Source organism: Crocodylus porosus, unplaced genomic scaffold, assembly GCF_001723895.1.
Source record: "Crocodylus porosus isolate Cpor-Errol unplaced genomic scaffold, CroPor_comp1, whole genome shotgun sequence".
Classification (NCBI taxonomy): domain Eukaryota; kingdom Metazoa; phylum Chordata; order Crocodylia; family Crocodylidae; genus Crocodylus; species Crocodylus porosus.
In genome coordinates, this window is record NW_017728947.1 from 104,105,263 (window position 1) to 104,123,806 (window position 18,544).

The 18,544-nt window shown below is 44.4% G+C and overlaps 1 long non-coding RNA gene across 1 annotated transcript; it reads left to right on the plus strand.

Annotated features, from left to right (window-relative positions):
- Positions 1–9,005: 9,005 nt before the first annotated feature.
- Positions 9,006–15,986, plus strand: LOC109320993. The gene is made up of 3 exons (XR_002103921.1): positions 9,006–9,016; positions 10,220–10,230; positions 15,697–15,986. It is a non-coding gene; the product is annotated as an uncharacterized LOC109320993 (long non-coding RNA).
- The last annotated feature ends 2,558 nt before the right edge of the window (positions 15,987–18,544 follow it).

An 18,544-nucleotide genomic window follows, 5' to 3' on the forward strand; every position in this document is an offset into this window, starting at 1 on the left:
TCCATTCCCCCCTATGAAACAAATTAATCATTATAATGGATACGAGACAAAACAGCATTGGCCTTTGCCATATAAGTAGTCCATGGGCATAAAAATGAAAAGCAAGATGCAAGTTGTCAGGTGTGCCTAAGAATATTACCCATGACTGATGACTGCAGCCATAGCAGGGGCTGGACTCGGGTCTGCAGTGAAACGGGCAGAGCAGAAATAGAACGAACCACCTCTCGGGGAATGTCTCAGACTCCCCAAGCAACAGCCACTGGGCTTTCTCGAGGGAACTGCCAGATGCAGAAGGACCATGCGGTCTAGCACTTGGGGAGGGGGGGGAATAAGTTCTCCTCTACTTGAGAGATTTGGGGAGGTGCTCTCTTTAGGATTCCTTCACCTTATCCGTGCAGCTCAAGAGCCAATAGCAGAGATAAGAACTGCCTAAACCACCAGTGTGCAAGTGGATGTTTTCAGGGAATAGTGCAAGTACAATATTTGGCTTTCCCTCAAGTGAAGTGACTGAGAGCAGGTAGTCAGTGAAGTCTGTAATAAGACTGCATAAAATGCAGGCCGGATGCCAAATCAGAAGGATAGTACAGCCCATGGGCAGCCAGCACATGACCCACCTCAATTACTTGTATATTCTCAACACCATGCCTAAATCAAAGCAACACCACCTGGTCAGCCCTTTCCAGTGGCAGAAATGCAACATTCATCCCTCCTTGTGCTGGGATCCATCGTGTCTATGATGGACAAGATAAATACGCTGATGGCAAAGACAAATCACTTGTATATTTTTGTAGTTTTATATATACATATATAGCAAGCTTACCTTTCTGAGCTTGGGTTGAGTCCCAGGCTTGAGATTCTGCTGTTTTGATTGGTGGATCCCATCCACCAATGAGGAGGCAGCAAGAGGAGTGAAGTCACACCCCTTTCCTGAGGGGAGGGAGAGAGGAGCTCCCCCTGGACCCGATTGTAGACTGCAACACTGTCAAGTTGGCAGAGCCCTGGAGAGTGTAAAAGGAGCTGCGTGCCCAGCACAAGGGAGATGCGTCTGGGACGGAGAAGAGAGAAGAGCGGGGCTTAGAAGAGCTGAGGAGGGCTGCTCAGCAGGGTGAAGCAGTAGTCTGGAAGAGCCCCTGAAGACTTCCATTGGCGGAGAACAGCAGACAGCTCCAGTGGTTAGGCTCTTGGTGTGTAGCATGGCGCATGGCATCCAGACCCTGGGAGCTGTGAGGCGGCTTGGGTCTACAACCCCTGGTGTGCAGCCAGAGACACGGTGCACAGGCAGGTGCACGAAGCTTGGAGCGCTTGGGCGGCTCAGGTCCCCAACCCCTGGTATGAGGCCGGGAGCTCAGAGCAGGAGAAAAAATTATTCCCACAGGGGAGGGGGAGCCCCCCTTGGTTAGTTAAGGGCTCCTGAAAGTGGAGGTCCCACTGGGAGGGCCCCCCTGAAGTTACCAGCTTCCTTGAAGGGTTTGGGAAAGGCCCAAGGGCATTGGGGTTTCCCCTTGGGATTAAGTTCATCTTTGAGGTTCTTGGACCGTAAGTGGGGTGATGTTGTGCCTTACATTTTGTGAACTCTCATGTTTGTATATTAGTAGCTGGAATAGAGTCTTAAATTTATAACTTTGACTAGGGCTCTGCTGGGACCTACTTTCACAATTATTCACCTGTTGTTTATTTGTATTTATCTGTGGCCTGTTGATTGTTCCCCCATACTTATCTATAGTTTAATCTGTTGGTTATCTATGTTTATTTTGGTGTTTATCTGTTTCAGATCAGATACTTACCTGTGAACCTGGAGCACTGGTATAAGGTTTGATAGCATTTACCCAGACCCCCACCATAGAATACACACAAATCATATCACATATATATAAATACACACACACACACACACACACACACACACACACACTTATCACAAGTATATATATATACAGATATATATAGATCTGTTTCTTTTCCTTGTGATAAGTAAATATAAATAAATATGTATATAATTAAGTCCCCTAACTGTCCTGGCCTGGTTCTGTAGGGACAGAGGAAAACTGAGCAGTCTGCAGTTCCCCCACAGCACACTTGCCAGCTAACAGTTCCTTTCAGTTGAAGAAGGGGAGTATATACCCAAGTATACCTGGACTACACATACATACACACATGAACTACTGTATATATGAACTACTATATAGATGTACAGAGAGAACTGAATGAAGAATATAAGAACATTATAAGTTGAAGAGGGGAATAACATTTCTTTTGGCCATGTGAGAATGAAATAGTAAAACCAATAAAGATTTTACCATCAGAAATTTCTTCCCCACTGCCCCTCTGTCCCCACCACCTTTATCAGTCTTTTAGGACAATAGTTGTAAAAAAAATGGAAAATACGTGCTAGAACCTGCAATAGCAGAAAATACTCATCCTATAGAGAAGATATCAGATTTTAATTTAACACTACACTTCACCTTCACGGCAAATAATTTTACATACGTGCTCTAATTAGTTATGGGGAAGCCTCAAAAGATTTGTATTCTGGCTTCAGTTCAAAAATCTGGATGTTTTATCTAAACCTCTTGAGGGTGAAAAATGAGGAAATTGAAAATCTCATTGTTACAGCAGGTTTCTCATAAGACTGCTCACGTGCTCGGCTCCAGCCTGAAAAGGAAACCAGAAATGATCAATACTCTTTGTACATTTTTAAACCATTAGAAAGCTACAACTCCAGAACAGTGAAGAGAAGTTCACTGGGCATTTTTAGTATTCTCAGGTAGATCCCTCAATTCCTGTCTTCTGCAAATCCCCACCATGTTCCTTTCTTGTGACTTTGATCACTACAGCTGATCAGGAATTTTCTGTTGGAATGATTTTCCATTGCAAACTGCTCTTTTTGCAACATCAGCAATGTTCTGTGGGGAAATCTCGACTCTAGCTAGGATGCCATCTTTCATCACACTCTTGATAGATTTTCCAACAAGTGCCTTTGCATTTACTCCCATTTACTTGCCCTCTTCATGAAAAAAGCTTCCCATGAACATCTGCAAAGCCACCTTCACTGTCCTTTTTCAAAGCCCTCCTTAAACTCTGTATATCAAGATACCTAAAAAATACAGGCAGTCCTTGGACTTACGACACAATCGGTTCCTGAAAATCGTGTCTTAAGTCGAAACGTCATAACTCGGAACCAGTTTTCTCATAAGAAACAATGTTATACGTGGGGGATTTGTTGCTGAACCAAGGCCCGATACCCTGTTTCCACCAAAAATACCCCAGAATTTTGTACTTGATCAATTATAGATGAGTAATATAGTTACATTAATGTATTTATATAGTAAATAGCAATCATATTGATTTGGAAGGATTTCTTTGAGGTGACTTTGCTGGACTTTTTGAAAGGCTCTTGGCTGGACTTTTTGAAGGGTTCTTGGCTGGAGTCTTCTCAGGAGTCTTGTCTGCTTTCTTAAAGAAACTGTCCAAGGAAGTTTGGACAGATGTTCTCCAGGGAGATGGGTGACACAGTGAACTTGTTCCCTGGTGTGGGGTTGCAATGGATCAAGTGTTGTAAAGTTGAAACAGGGTGTCAATTTATAAACATTGTAAGTGTGAAACGTAACTTGAAATGTTCTAAGTCGAGGACTGCCTGTAATCAACAATAGCTGAGTGGCTGCCGTGTGATGACTGCTGCTTATCACTGATCAGAGTCATCTTCTTCTTACTTTAGGCTTCCTCTCTCTGTCTTTTGCCTTATAGTTAGGTGATAAAACTCTTTAAGCCAGCCATCATCTGTTTATAGGCTTGAAATGTGCCTAGCATAGTGTAGGGATCCCTAATTGGAGCCAGTACGTGCTATTGGAATTCAAACAATAATTCTTACTCAGAGCCATTTGGAAATAATCATGTTTAAGGGACTGAGATGTCACTGCTTTTGCACTCAAATGAATTCAATAACACTGTCAACAAAGAAGGCTTTTGGAGATATGAATGCATTCACCCTTTCAGCTGGTTAAAACACTTCTCCTTATCTGGGGAATACAAGTTTGGTCACACTACCCAGCACATACCATTTCTGCCTGTAATCCATATTCTGAAGGGTTATTCCTCTGAAGAAATACCAGAGAGCCTTTTCCAATATTACAGTTTGCACACCTGTGTGAATCTGAGTGAATGTTCTTGCACTATGACATTCAATCAAAACAGCCAAAGAACAACTGTGCATGTCTCTCAATTTACATATCAGTCTAAAGAGATAGCTCTTTCTAGGACATTTATTCAGATTTCCACTTTCTCCAGCCCCTTAAAAGTTTATGTATATTGCTAAGAAAAGAGAATGTCATAGAATCAATAACTCATCTCCATTGTTGATGAGCATGTTCTCAGCTTCATTCTGCAACATCCAGGCAGAGATAATCTCAGAATCCCCCCAACCTTTGAGGTGAGGAAAGCCACTAAGCAGATTAAAAATAATACAGCACCAGGAGCTGACTGAATCCCCCCTAGAGCTGATTGAATCCCTTCAAGCAGGGGGGTAAAGAGCTCACATCACAACTCCATGCCCTCATCTTAAGGATCTGGAATGATGAAGAAATCCCAGATGACCTCAGGGATGCCATGGTCATCACAGGGTTCAAGAACAGAGACGAGTCCAACTGTGGAAATTAAAGAGGGATTGCCTTGCTGTCCACCGCAGAAAAGATTATGGTGAGAACCCTCCTGAACCACCTCCTTCCACTTGCTGAAAAGCTGCTCCTGGAATCTCGTGTGGGTTTAGGGCATCAAGATTTTAACTGCTCACCAGCTGCAGGAAAAATGTCAGGAACAGCCTTAACCTCTCTATATGGCCTTCTTTGACCTCATGAAATCTTTCAATTTCTTCAGCCAAGAAGTACTGTGGAGGATCCTTCCAAAGTACCAATGCCCACTGTCGCAGAGCACTCAGGTGCCCTGCGCCTGAGAGCAGAAAAACAACTTGGGGGAGACCCTAGTGGCAAGATGGGGGAGGTTCAGCTGCCAGTTGTCTGGGCAGCCAGAATAATAGGTGCTGGTTGCCAGGACAACCAGTGGGGAGCCAGCTGACTGGAAGGGGCAGGGCCTGACCCATATAAACCCAGGCGGGAGGCCAGGAGGCCAGTTCCCCTCTGGCGACCAAGGAAGGAGGAGCTCGGCCAGTGCAGACAGAAGGGACAACTCTGACTGTGTGAGCATCCCCGGAGTACTGCTGGGGGTTGGAGTATTTCCCCCGGTAGGGATTGAATGTTGTTTGGCCGGATGGGTTAGTTTTACGTTACAGCCCAGGGGGCTTTGTGTTTTATGTTTGTTGTTACACCGGAGGACTGGGTGAGGCTATTAGGGGTTGGAGGAGGCCTCACAGGGACTCCACAGTAGCATGGGGACCCCGGTGTCAGAGAGGGCACAACATTCAGGGCTGTATCGACCCCAGCCCCAGAGCGGGCAGTGGCGAGAAGCCCCGGAGTGGGCAGTGGCAAGACAAGCCAGAGAGCACTGGTAGGGGCGCAGGCCTGTGAGACAAGCTAGAGGGCGCCGGTGAGGGCACAGGCCTGTGAGACAAGCTAGAGGGCGCTAGTGAGGGCGCAGGCTGTGAGACAAGCCAGAGAGCGTCCATGTGGCGCAGAGAGTGGAACAGACCCAAACAACATCAGGTCCATCTGCGAGGCTTGGGCTGCAGTGTAAGGGGAGGAAAGGAGCTGCAAATAGTGCCCCAGGCACTGAGACAGAAAATGGGCAGCCCCCCACTTGATTAATATCTTCCAATCAAGCAAGTAACAACAAGGCGTGGCAGGAGAGAAGGCAGGCGGTTGGCCCTTAATCGGTGTTGCAGGGTCACTAGTAGACTAGTAGACGGACCTGAAGAGGCACACCTGTAACACCCACCAAGATTTGTCACCATTCTTGGCCTGCTCCATAACAGTATATGAGTGGTGGTTCTCAGTAATGGATCTATCACAGATCCCTTTGAGGTTAATATGGGAGTTATGCAAGTCTCTGTTATTACTCCAATACTCTTTTTGACACTCCTTACTGTGATGCTACATCTGACCACCAACAAGTTTCCAGTTAGAGCAGAGCTAAACTACCAAATGGACCAATCTCAGCCAAGTGAATCCAAGCCAAAACGATGCTCACTCTGACCTCAATCATCAAACTCCATTATGCTGATGATGCTCTAGTGTGCGCTCACTGAGAAGCAGACCATCAGGCAATCAACAACACCTTTACCGAGTGATGCAAGAAATGGGACTGACATTTAACATTCAGAAAACTAAGGTCTTTATCAACAAGCTCTTTATGAGCAGTCCACAGCTCAGGTAATTCAGATCCATGGTAAGACTCTGGAAAATGTTGAGCATTTCCCCTACCTCAGAAGTCATCTCTCACAGAAGGCTGACATCAATGGAGAAATCCAACGTTGCCTCAGATGTGCAAGTGCTGCCTTCAGATGCCTGAGGAAACAGGTGTTCAAAGATTGCGACATCAGACCCAAAACCAAGCTCATGATTTATCAAGCATCCATGATCTCCACCTGACTATCCAAAGCTGAGGTGTGAACAATGAACAGGAGAATTTCTCAAGCCACTGGAATAGTACCATCAACACTGCCTGCAAAATCTGAAGAGACTTGGGGGTCATGATTGACCACAAGATGAACATGAGCCTGCAGTGCAATGCTGTAACTAGTAAAGCAACCAAAACGCTGGCTTGCATCCATAGATGCTTCTCAAGCAAATCCCGGGACGTCATTCTCCCCCTGTACTCGGCCTTGGTGAGGCCACAGCTGAAGTACTGAGTCCAGTTTTGGGCTCCACAATTCAAAAAGGCTGTGGAGAAGCTTGAGAGAGTCCAGAGAAGAGCCACGCGCATGATCAGAGGTCAGGAAAACAGACCTGATGGCCACCTATAAGTTTATCAGGGGTGACCACCAGTTTCTGGGGGAACGTTTGTTCACCAGAGTGGCCCAAGGGATGACAAGGTTGAACAGTTATAAACTACTGCAAGACCATTTCAGGCTGGACATAAGGAAGTATTTCTTTATTGTCCGAGCTCCCAAGGTCTGGAACAGCCTGCCATCGGAGGTGGTTCAAGCACCTACATTAAACACCTTCAAGAGTAAATTGGATGCTTATCTTGCTGGGATCCTATGACCCCAGCTGACTTCCTGCCCTTTGAGCGGGGGCTGGACTCGATGATCTCCCAAGGTCCCTTCCAGCCCTGATGTCTATGAAATCTATGAAAAGATTCTTCAAATCCAGTGGGAAGATAGATGCACCAAGTTAGTGTCCTCTCACATGCAAACATCACAAGCATTGGTGATGACCTGCCAATATCAATTTCACTGGGCCAGACACATTTCTGGATGTCCCACTCCAGACTCCTAAAGCAACTCTTATTCTCCCAGCTCAGTTAAGGTGTATGCAGAAGTTGAGGACAGAGAAAAGGAAGGAAGACTTCAAGGAAGTCTTCAACTTGAAAAAATGCAACCTTGACATCAACTCATGGGGGATTATCACCCAGGACAGCCCCAAATGGAGGAAGAGTCTGCTGCAAAAATCTCAGTACTTTGAAGCCTGACAACAATGACAAGTCTGTAGGGAGTTGGGTTGGAGGTATGTGTGTGAAGTGCCTGCTGGCACTGGAGCTACAGCAGGGCAGGGAAGTGAGGGAGGTGCCTGCCCCCCAGCAGGGAAAGGGGGTGGGATGGTTCTTTGGGGGGCAGCAGGGAGCTGCATGGGCAGCGGGGGGCATGGGAGGGGAGGGGATCAGAGGGTTGCGCTTGGGAGTGAGAGGCACCAGCAGGGCTTGGGGGAGGGCCAGGAGGCTGCAGGTTGGGAGTCAGGGGCACCAACAGGGCTGGAGAGGTAAGGGGTTGCGGGTCAGGAGTGAGGGGCACCAGCATGGTCTGGGGGCAGCGTACTGTAGGTTGGCAGTGAGGGGCAGCAGCAGGGGTGGGGCGGAGGGGGGGGATGTGCCTTGGGAGTGAGGGCTAGGGACAGGGCACAGACATATCACTATCCCCTGCAATCCTGACATATATCCCCTTCCACCAACCCTGACAGGTGTCCTCTTTCTTGAAACTGGAAATATGGCAACCTTAACTAAGCAGAATAGGTGAGTGCGCATTTCCTGGCACTCAGACAAATTCTAAACATTATATCTTCTTCCACACTGTCTTAGCAGGTAAATCTGAAGAGAACTTCAGCTACGGGCCTGTGCTTTGTTCCCCAGAGAGAAAGGGAAGGGTGGGTCACAACTCCTGCAGTTTTCATGCAAGTTCACAATATTTGGCATTTTTCTTAAATCCTTGGCATATAGCATCATGTGAATAGGTTAAAAGACAGATTTGGGTTAAGAAAAATAAATTTCTAGGAAAGTTTGATTGACAATTTGGCAACATTTTTCCATTAAAAATGACATTCCATTAAAGTGTTTCTTAGGGAACAGAGAGATACTGAAGGCACTCACCTGAGATGTGAACCACCCCTCTTCAAGCTCCTATAGCTACATGAATCAGAGAAGGGACTTGAATCAGGGTTAGTTGTTTTTCTGTGATCCACTGAATACTTAATTATTCATGCAAAGTGAAACAAATTCAACAGGAGTCACTGAAAGAGTCCGACTCCTGTGCTATGGGGTCAGACAAATTATCTGAGATGTGCAAGACCCAAGTTTTGGATTTGGAGCAAGGGGTTGAACCTGGGTCTAAAGTGTTCTGTTTTTACTACATTAATATCTGTTGGCATTGTTATGTGTCCTTGAAAAGTATTTATGGGTTATCTAAAATAAAAGCAGGGAGAGTTCTGAAAATAATGGTGCAAGTCCAAGCTTCATAAGCAACAAAACTGGTTCAATGAATTACTGGAAGAAGGTCCAGAGATAGCTCTTGACAGTATCAGTCCTGAGAGTTCAAGGGGGAAAAAAAAACGTCAGTCAGAATATCCTGTGACCATCAGAAAAATCAGGAAACTGGAAAAATGACTTGTTTTCTGAGGTTTAAGGTTTTACAGATCATGTTTTCAAGCTTTTCCTTGACATCGTGAAGAGTAGAAACTAGGGCTGGCCAGGAAACCATTCTTTTTTGTGAGTAAGTTTGACAGTTTTGAATTATGATGGAAGAAAAAAATACTACTCAAACAGGCACAATGTCTAAAGAAGGGCTCCACGTTTCCATACCCCTCTCCTAACAAACTTCCTCAAACTTGTCAAGAGAGACCACTCCTAGAGGGAAGGCAATCTGGTTATCCCGTCGTCCCATAATAAGACCACCAGTAAGAGTGTCAGCTGCAATAGTGGTTCCACAGAAGGAAACATCTGTCTCCTAAAAACCCTTCTGAGACCACGAACTCATTCCACATGGAAACTGTACTGTCATTTTAATTGAACTATTGCATGCCAGCAGCAACAAGTTATACTAATGAAAGCAGATGTAAATAGTAAACAGTGGCATGTTTCTAGTTTAAAGGTAGATAGATAGTAATTCCTAAGCAAATGCCCTGGTGGCCATTAAGATGAAGAACAGATGAGAAAGGGAGGAGATTGTTTGTGACCCTTGAGATATGGGCATAATGTTTGGCTTAGCATCATTAATCTTATGGACAGAAAAGTACAGCTTCAGCATGTTTAATGAGAGAGAGAACTGCTAGCAATAAAGTTCCTTCTTTAGAAGAATTACAGTGCCCACTGCAAACATTAATTTCCCCATTTTTTTCCCTCTCCTCTTTAATTAGGTTCTCTTTTAGTCTGACAAAGTTCTAAATACATTGGCAGTTCAAGAGACCTATCTGTCTCTCTTGAATGAAAACACACACTAATTAAACAGGAACTACTTAGGTATGTTGCACTGTAGAAGGTACCATATGCATCAGGATGACCAATTATTTAAGAAAAGATACAATGCAACCTGAATAAATCTTTTTGAAAGGCATCTTGGGAAATAATTAGTACTTTCCTCAAGTGTCATGAAGGAACAGTCATCTGACATTACGTTCTCAGTGACGCGTTTGAAGTTAATGGGAGTTTTGTCACCCTTTTTAGCGGGTTTGTGGTTGCTTCTGTCCTATAACCAAGGCCCAACAATTGTTAAGTGTGGGGAAGCAAAGAACCTAGCTGAAGAGGATTCATAGTCACCTTCTGATGCTCAGACACAATGGAAGGATGGACTTTTGTCATACGTTCCTTAGACTACTTGCTCCTCTGTCTGCATAGGTGGATCTAGGAATTTGAAATGTGGAGGGTGGACAACGCCACTGGTACTTGAGGAGTGGCTACAGCCTGGGGTCCCTAAGTGTGCAGAACGCACTGCAGCAGCAGTTACCGAGGACTTTGAATTCCCAAAGCAGGTAAGACCCCCTCCCATTCCCCACTTCCCCCTTTCCAGCCAAGTTTGCCAGTGCTTGCCTCTTGAGTGCAGGAAGAAGGGACTTCCCCACCACTGCTACTGCCCTTGGATGACCCAGGGGTGGGAGAAGCCCCAGGGCTCTTCCTGCCCCACACCAGCCAGGGAAGGGACTCTGTGAGCAGCAGCACAGGATGCCAGGTTTGCCTGGGAACTACAGCAGCAGGTGGGTCCCCCCCTCCAGACACTCTTCTTCTTCCTTGCCTAGCCCCCTCCTCCACTCTCCCACCGCCTTGGACTGAAGCAGGCACTGGAAGGAGGAACTGCCTCCTGCTGCCATCACCCCCAGCCCAGCTTAGCACTACACATAGACGCTACCCACAGCTGGAGCCCTCCGGCTGGCCGGGGAAATGGGGTGTAGAGAGAAGGAGCAGGGAGACCTACCCACTGCTGTTGCCTGGCACCCTCCACGGGCACTGCACAGCTGAATCAGGGCAGAAGCAGACCTGTGGCTTCCCCCCTCCCTGGGCCAGCTGTAGCCAGCAGCAGCAGCAAGGGTCTACCCTTCCTCACCTGCTCCCTGCTTGGACCTAGTTGCACTCGGACAGCAGGGGACCCAGCTGTCCAGAACAGCAGAGAACCGGAGCCGCTGGCACATGCGGTATGCTGCGGAAAGGGGCTACAACTGTGCCACTGCACCTTCCTGGATCTGCCCCTGTCCCTGTGAACAATCAGGCCACTAAAAAAGGACCCTTGTGGGATTATTATTTACAAAATAATATAGATTATGAATTGTGGTCACTCATTTGCAAACTGATCTTTGTGTCTATTGGCACTGCTCTTAAACATTCAGTCATTAGGTTTGAGCAATAATTTTCAGCCGAAGGGCTGTTTTCAAACCATTTGCTTTGATTCTTCAGTGTGTACATTTGTTATCGGAGGCCTAACTCACCATGTGCTAATTAGATTCCCTGACTGAATAAAGAGTACGTTAAAATGGCGATCCAACAAATACACAATTCAGACATATAATACAGTACTAAAACTTGTAGAACATGCCCAAAATATTCAAAGGTGTCCGTCCACACATGCAAAAACAAGAGGCATCCGATAATGGGAAGCTGAAATGATACTTTTATTCACAAAAACTTACAACATTTGGATTTTTAACTCAACCCGTTCTCATAAATGTGCATTCAGAGAATTCTAGAAGACACTCAATAGTGTCCAAAGTCTTGTTAAAACTTGTGGTGGACACGGGCCTTCTTTTCTACGCAGAATGACTCACGCAATGTTCTTTTACATTTTGTTGAAACCAAAAGGAACTTGGCATAACATCATTGTGAGGTTATGTTAGTATCATGCTGAAACAGAGGTATTCCAAAGAATGGTTGCAGTAATCTGCTCATCATGTACACATGGTAGATAAGGAAATAAAGGTCATCTGTTTGTGTATTGTATATGCATAATGGTTGAGATATGATGCATTAAGGTTGGCCACTTGATAATTCACTGAAAGTTTATGACAGGCTAAGGCTTATCTGATGAAGGATGCATTCTCTTGCAAATAAAACCCTGCTGCAACTTGTACAGCCAAATGTTTCCTGTTAAAAGGTGGAGTCACACTAAACTGCTTACGCAGTAAATAAAAGCAACTTTAACTTTTAGCAATTTTGGGAGGAAAAAACCAACACATTTTAGAACTTTCTAATGATATCAAAATTTATTCTAATTTTTTTTATGTGACATTAGGGTGAAAGTACTAAATGCCTTCTTGTAAGGGTTATCTCCTGTATATCTTCAAGGTTTGGATCTCAGAGGAGAACCAAGTGAAACAAACATGAATCCTAGGTCAAACACAAAGAGTAAACATATAGAATGGTCCATGGAACTGGGTGCATGGAGCTCATCACCTAATAAAAGGTTTAGTACTTGTTAGCTTTGCAGAAAATGGAAAATGTTATGCCCTCAAACCCAGCACATAACAAATCTGATTTGTGCATGCAAGTCCTACATCCTTCAGACAGAACTGAAAATAAGGACAGCGGGAAGTCAGGTAAAATGAAAGCACCAGAGGACTACAAGTGAAAGCAATCATCTTCAGGGATTCATTCTATTGAAGATGACTTCACCCCTTCTAAATACAAAGGTATCATACTTGTTAAGCCATAGTTAAAGCAAAATGAACCTTGTTAAGGAAAAAGTTGCCAGCAAAGCTACTTTTGCATTGTTATCCTCTTCTCTTTTCATCTTTGATCTTTGTAGAACTTGCCCACGCAGGTATTCAGCCAAATTCTGCTCATCTTGTTCATGAGGCATGGATTTCTTGGGGTGATATCTGTTATTGGACCAACTATGTAGTTGGGATAGAGTCAGACAAACTTTTGAATGTAAGATGTTCTTCTTCAGGTCTCTTGTCTAACTCTATCTCAACTACACAGTTGGTCCAATAAATGATATCACCGGAAGAAAGCCTTGCCTTTTACAGAATTTCTGGACCATCCTGGCTACAACATCACTCTTACACAGCTTGTTCATGAAATTTCTCCTTCAGGGCCATCACTATTGGCAAAACCCAGTGAAATACTAATAATGCCAAATGGGATGCACCCATTTATGCTCACAAGGAGTTTGACCCAAGGCATCTGACTCAAGTGAGCAGTTCAACAGTATTGCAACCTTAGTGTCTCTATAGGCTGCAGTTTTCTGATGACAAAACATTGCCCAGTATGGAATGGGTAAACCAGGGGGTTTAATGCAGAGAGTTACGTCATCCAATGTTAATGATACAACTAGTAAGTGGGTATAACACAGAGGATCATTACGGAGACATGTACATTTATGAAGCCATTACTGGGGTAACCCAACTCATTTGACTGCCCTTTCAACTATAGACCTTGGCTTTGAAAAAGACCAATAAGAAAGCTATTAGCAAAAGTTCCTAGATTATATGCATCTCTAATTGAGACTTTCCTTTACTGCTTCATGCACTTTGCTCACTCTTTATAAAAATGCGGAGCTCATTTCTGTCAGTCTCAAAATAGATCACCAATAGGAACTGGCATCTCATCTTCAGTGGGTTAATACATTAAGGCTGTTGGCTTTCAGGGAATACTGGTTGCTGACTGAATGATGGACACTTGAGAGCCCCTCCAATTTTTTTACAACTGCCTGGTGTGCTAACTTTTAACTGAATGGTTTTCACTGAGAGTTTGTGAAACCTTGCCAATAGTTGTATTGTTATGCAGAAATTAGACCTTCTTGAGTTTAAGGTCCCCTTGTCTCTTTTGCTCTCTTCATGATGAATACAATTTTGTAGATCAGTAGCAATTGCTGAAAGACTTTGCTTTCATTCCAGCTTAAGGAACCTGGAACCTGTGCAACTTATTTTCAGCTTCCCTCCGACAGTTCTCTCATTGTGAAACATGTTTGAACAGGACTCCTACAAACATTTTGATGACTTTTCTTGACTTCCTTAACAGAGGCCTACTCAACCCCCGCCCCCAAACAGAGCTTCCTAGCATCCTATTTCCATGGATACTGAGCTAAAACCTCATATTGAGCTATATGTTTGTTGGCATATTCTTTTTCTACAGCTTAGTTTTGATTCTGTTCCTCCAAGGAACTCACAGCTACAAAAGACTGACTTGGAGCAGTGCTAAATATGAGGGTGTTTAACTTTGTATAGGGTGTATTTCAATTGTTACCTTCAAGATCAACCATTCTCATTTGTTGTTAACGAGTGGAAAGCCAAGTCAATAAAAAGAGTGGCTGGATCATGTGTGCTAGTAATAAACATACCCAGGAGTTAGTCCTGTACATTATTGCAACGGGCGTTCGCTGTTCCTTGTGATCACCTTCCTCACAGAATCATAAGAAAACAGGGCTGAAAGGGATCTCAGGAGGTCATCTAGTCCAACCCCCTGCTCAAAGCAGGGTCCTCCCCGTCAAGCCATCTCATCCAAGTGTCTGTGTAACCTGCTCTTAAAAACTACCAAGGATGGATATTCCACAACCTCTCCAGTGCTTCAGCACCCCAGGCAACAATAAGGACCTCTGTTTTATCACAAGCACCATTGTTAGGACACTTCAACTGAACATTGTCCATTGGAGAATTTGGGGGCGGTCCGCATCTCTGAGCAGACTTCACTCTGCTTCAGACTGTTAGACAAGTTAGAAATAAAGGGAAGCAGCAGAAAATACGAAGCTTATGGAACTGCTACAGTTAAGGTGTCCTATATAAAATCATTTAGGGCCTGACCCCAACCTTGCTTAAGCGAGGTCTCTCCAAAGAACATTTGCTATTTAGGCCTGATCTGTAATAGATTTAAATTCTCTTGACCCCTTTCAATAATTCAGTTTTCCAAAAACTATTAGCCCCTGTATGACTAGTCATGGATTAGCAACCAGCTAGTTTGTAAAAAGCAGACAGGCCAATTGCAGCAGAATACAGCAGTCCACAGTTGCTTTTATTTTTATATTAACCCGCTTTTATTATATTTATTTTTGCTTGCTGAATATTTTACTACTGTTTGCCAGAATAGCACACGTTAAACACAGAATATTCATGGAAAGCAGCAAAAGAGAAAAAAAGAAAGGAAAACAAACTTATGATTGGGATGGCTTATATTGGAAAGCCCAGCTTTAAAATAAGATACTCATTTCCCCAGAGAAAAGAAACATCTCAGATAACCAAGGTGTCTAATGAAAGTAACTCAAGGTTGCAAACTCTTGAATATCAAATGCTAAAAAACAAATTGCTCTCCAGAAAGCAACAGATGAAGAATGATTTCCGCAAGCAAATCATTTCAAAATTCAGAAAGTTACAGTTGCCGTACAGTCAATTTGGAAACAGAAAATGAGGTGATATTTGGTAAAATGATCCTCATTGTCAATTATTTCTCCACCTGTATTTACGGACTTGAAAACATTGGACCATACGTCACCTTCCTAACATTTACAACATCTGTAGTGTACAGCTCACATACAAGCAGCTGTATGCAGCAGTCCTATGCAGGGGTGGGGGGAATCCATTTCATGCTGAAGTACTAATGCAAGCGGTAAAAGATTAAGGAAGTTTTACCATTTCACATTCAGTCCACAGTCACTGCTACAATAATTAAAGCACAAAGGACTGTAATAGGGGTTTCCACAGAAAACCTAATCTCTTGCTTAAGAGGTCCAGAGAGGTTTTGGGGGGAGAAGAGGGTGTTCACCTTTGTATGACATTAGAATTAGTTAGAAAGACAAGAGGGGTGATTTTCGTTTCTAAATGCTAAATATCCATACTTGAAGCAGGGATGTGTTTCCATGTTGCAGAACAAATGGAATCTGGTTTCCATTAAGCAAGAAGCAAGCTTGTCTGATTCTATCCCAACTACGCAGTTGGTCCAATAAAAGATATCACCCTAAGAAACCCTTGACTCTCATAATTCCCGGACCATCATGACTACATCACTCTAACACTACCCTTTCCAGTAAGTGCACCCCAAATTCTTGGTGGCTTGTTTGGTGTCCAAAAATGTCACCTAGGCCACAAGCTCAGCAGCACAATCTACAATTCTTCCCCCCTGCCTGGAAGGGTTTGGGGCCCAGAAAACATTAATGGACATATTTGGAAAAAAGACAAATAATGAAATCTAAGAGCAAGCTAAACCCTAAAAGGACATTGACAATTTCTTTGGAACATGCTGCAGATAGCCCGGTCTGCTGCATAATACTCCGGACACCTATTTCAAGTGATGCAAACACTGTTTTACTGTTTTTACGATCCTTGTGATTTTCCATGCTGTGTTACTTTCCTCCAAAAGGGGGTGGAAAAGTCTGACAGTATTTTACAGCCAGGCTAGCCTAGGTTTCAAGGTTTAGATGTGTTTACAGTGTGAATCATGGCTGTATCTGAACCCGTGTGACACAATTGTTTATATGCCTCCCCATTCCTGCCTGGACCTGTTGCCTTTGAGCATACAGTATGTGCAACTCGTTGGCTTTAGACACATTCCTCTCCACGCCCTCTGTCTGGAAGTGTGTTTTCCGGGTGCTGATGACAATGTTACACCATGAGGCAGCGTGTCATGATTTTTTATTTTCCAGAACAGGTGTACGATGGTTGACGTGTATATACACACTTACCTTCTCCCACCCCTTCCGCTTCACCAACCGGTCAATAGAGTAAGAACTGACCTGTCTTACTGGCACTAAGATACATGTGTCGATACTACAGGCTGGATCAGCACCAGTATTATTGCATTTCCCCCGCCTCCGAATTTAGCTTGTTTTTAAATGAGGGGATTCAAAGACAGAACATTTTGAGTTCGGAGACTCTTTGCCTCTGTACAACTTGTAAATCACAGGTCCCAGGCCCAAGTCCTAACCAAATACAGAGCAAATACAAATTTTGAGTTGGGTTTCCTCCCATTTCTTCTCTACACCTTTCGCAGAGACTTAAAAATAAATGAACGAGGGAGACACAATATTGCCTCAAGATAAGTGGCAAAATGTGGATTCAGGATGGGGCATGCCTTTGATTATTGACATGGTGTTTGGCATCTGGGTGCTCACTACTTCAAAAAGACCAGATTAAATACATCCACCCACAGTGGGAAGCATTACTCAGAACCTCTGCTGCGACAACAGGAAATCTGTGAAACCATCCTCTGAGGGCTTAGGTTAGTGGATGGTTAACCCTTCCCCACCGCACCCCACTATTGAACTCCAGCACTGACAGGAACCAACCACTTCCTGCAAAGTCCAACAGGAAAGGGGCAATGGCAAGAGAAGGGGGAAATATTTTGGTAATAAAGGAAAGTGCATTTGGGGATGAGGAAGGGAAATGCCTGGGGGGGCTCAGTTCCATTTAGTGATATCATCCTAGCCTCTATTTCCATGGGAACAGTGAAAATTGTTCATCGTGCTGACTGGCATTATTTCACAGCTTCCTTCTGCTTTCCTCCCTGTCTGCTTCCATCTAAGGGATCTTGTGTTACCTCCGTGTAAACTCCAGGGGTTTCACACGGGCATAGCACCTACCACACTGGGATCCTAGTCCATGACTACAACTCCAGCACACTCTGATCGTACAAACAAGACTGATTTGGAAATAAAGGAACTCCTCTCTCCATAGCAGATCAGGTTGCCTGCTCTCTGCAGCTGCCAGCTCTCCTTTCCCTTGAACATGCAAAACCCGGCAAATCCATTTTGCTTTGCTAGTTATGGGGACGGATTGTCCAGCCGGGATCCTGAACCAGCACTCGGCATGCAGTGGGTCATTCCCCGCAGCCCAGATCACACCCTCAGGGAGCCAAGTTTCCACAATAGAAATTGGGTTTCAAAATTCCTTGTCCTCCAGCAGAGTGAATGCATGAATAGCTCTGCTCCTGACCTGATTTTCCAACAGTTCCAGGGGGTATTTTGATTCTTTATTTCCCTTGATTAGTAGAGACTTTTCTCTTGCCTGTTTCCTTCCCCCTGACTTCTTGGTCTGAATTTCAGAGGTGTTCCCCAGCCCCCCCTCATCCTTCCAGCAATTTTCCCCAGTTAGCAATTCAATAATTTTGAAAAGCTAGTTATGCCTGGCCCATTTCCCCTACAGAGTCCTTCCAAAAGCTGTTGAACGGTGGGCCATGCTGCTAAGAGCAAGACGACACAAGAGCCTCCTCTTTCACCTGGCAAACCATTTCACAAAATCTACTCACAAAACTCCACTCGGAGCTCTGGTCATGGACTGGGCTTATGGGACCCACAGCCCTTCTCACTTAGTTGCCAAGGTGCAACTTCCCCAGGCCTGCCCTCACTGTGCGCTCTGACTACAGCCCAGACAAGACAGCATGAAAAATCTTACAACGGTGATCATATACATGCCACCCGTTGTGGCAACACAACCAGTTTCTTCATGGTGGCAATGAGTGGCAAAGTACGTTGCCTTCCACAGTGGGTGAAATGCAGCTTTCCTGCTTAGAACCCATGAAAAAACTGGAAATGTTTTGAAAGGCTTTTTCTTTTCTTTTTTTGTGTGCCTAGAAGTAAATATCCACATTCCCTGTATGCAACAAAGGCAAGTTGAGTAATGCAAATGCATAACATGAAGGAATTTCTCAGACTTTCACCTTTCTCTGAAAAACAGGACTACACCTGGTAGCCACACCTGTCATTCATTAGTTATGCCAAGGGGAAGGAATACATTAGTTTTCAAGTCAAACCATTGGT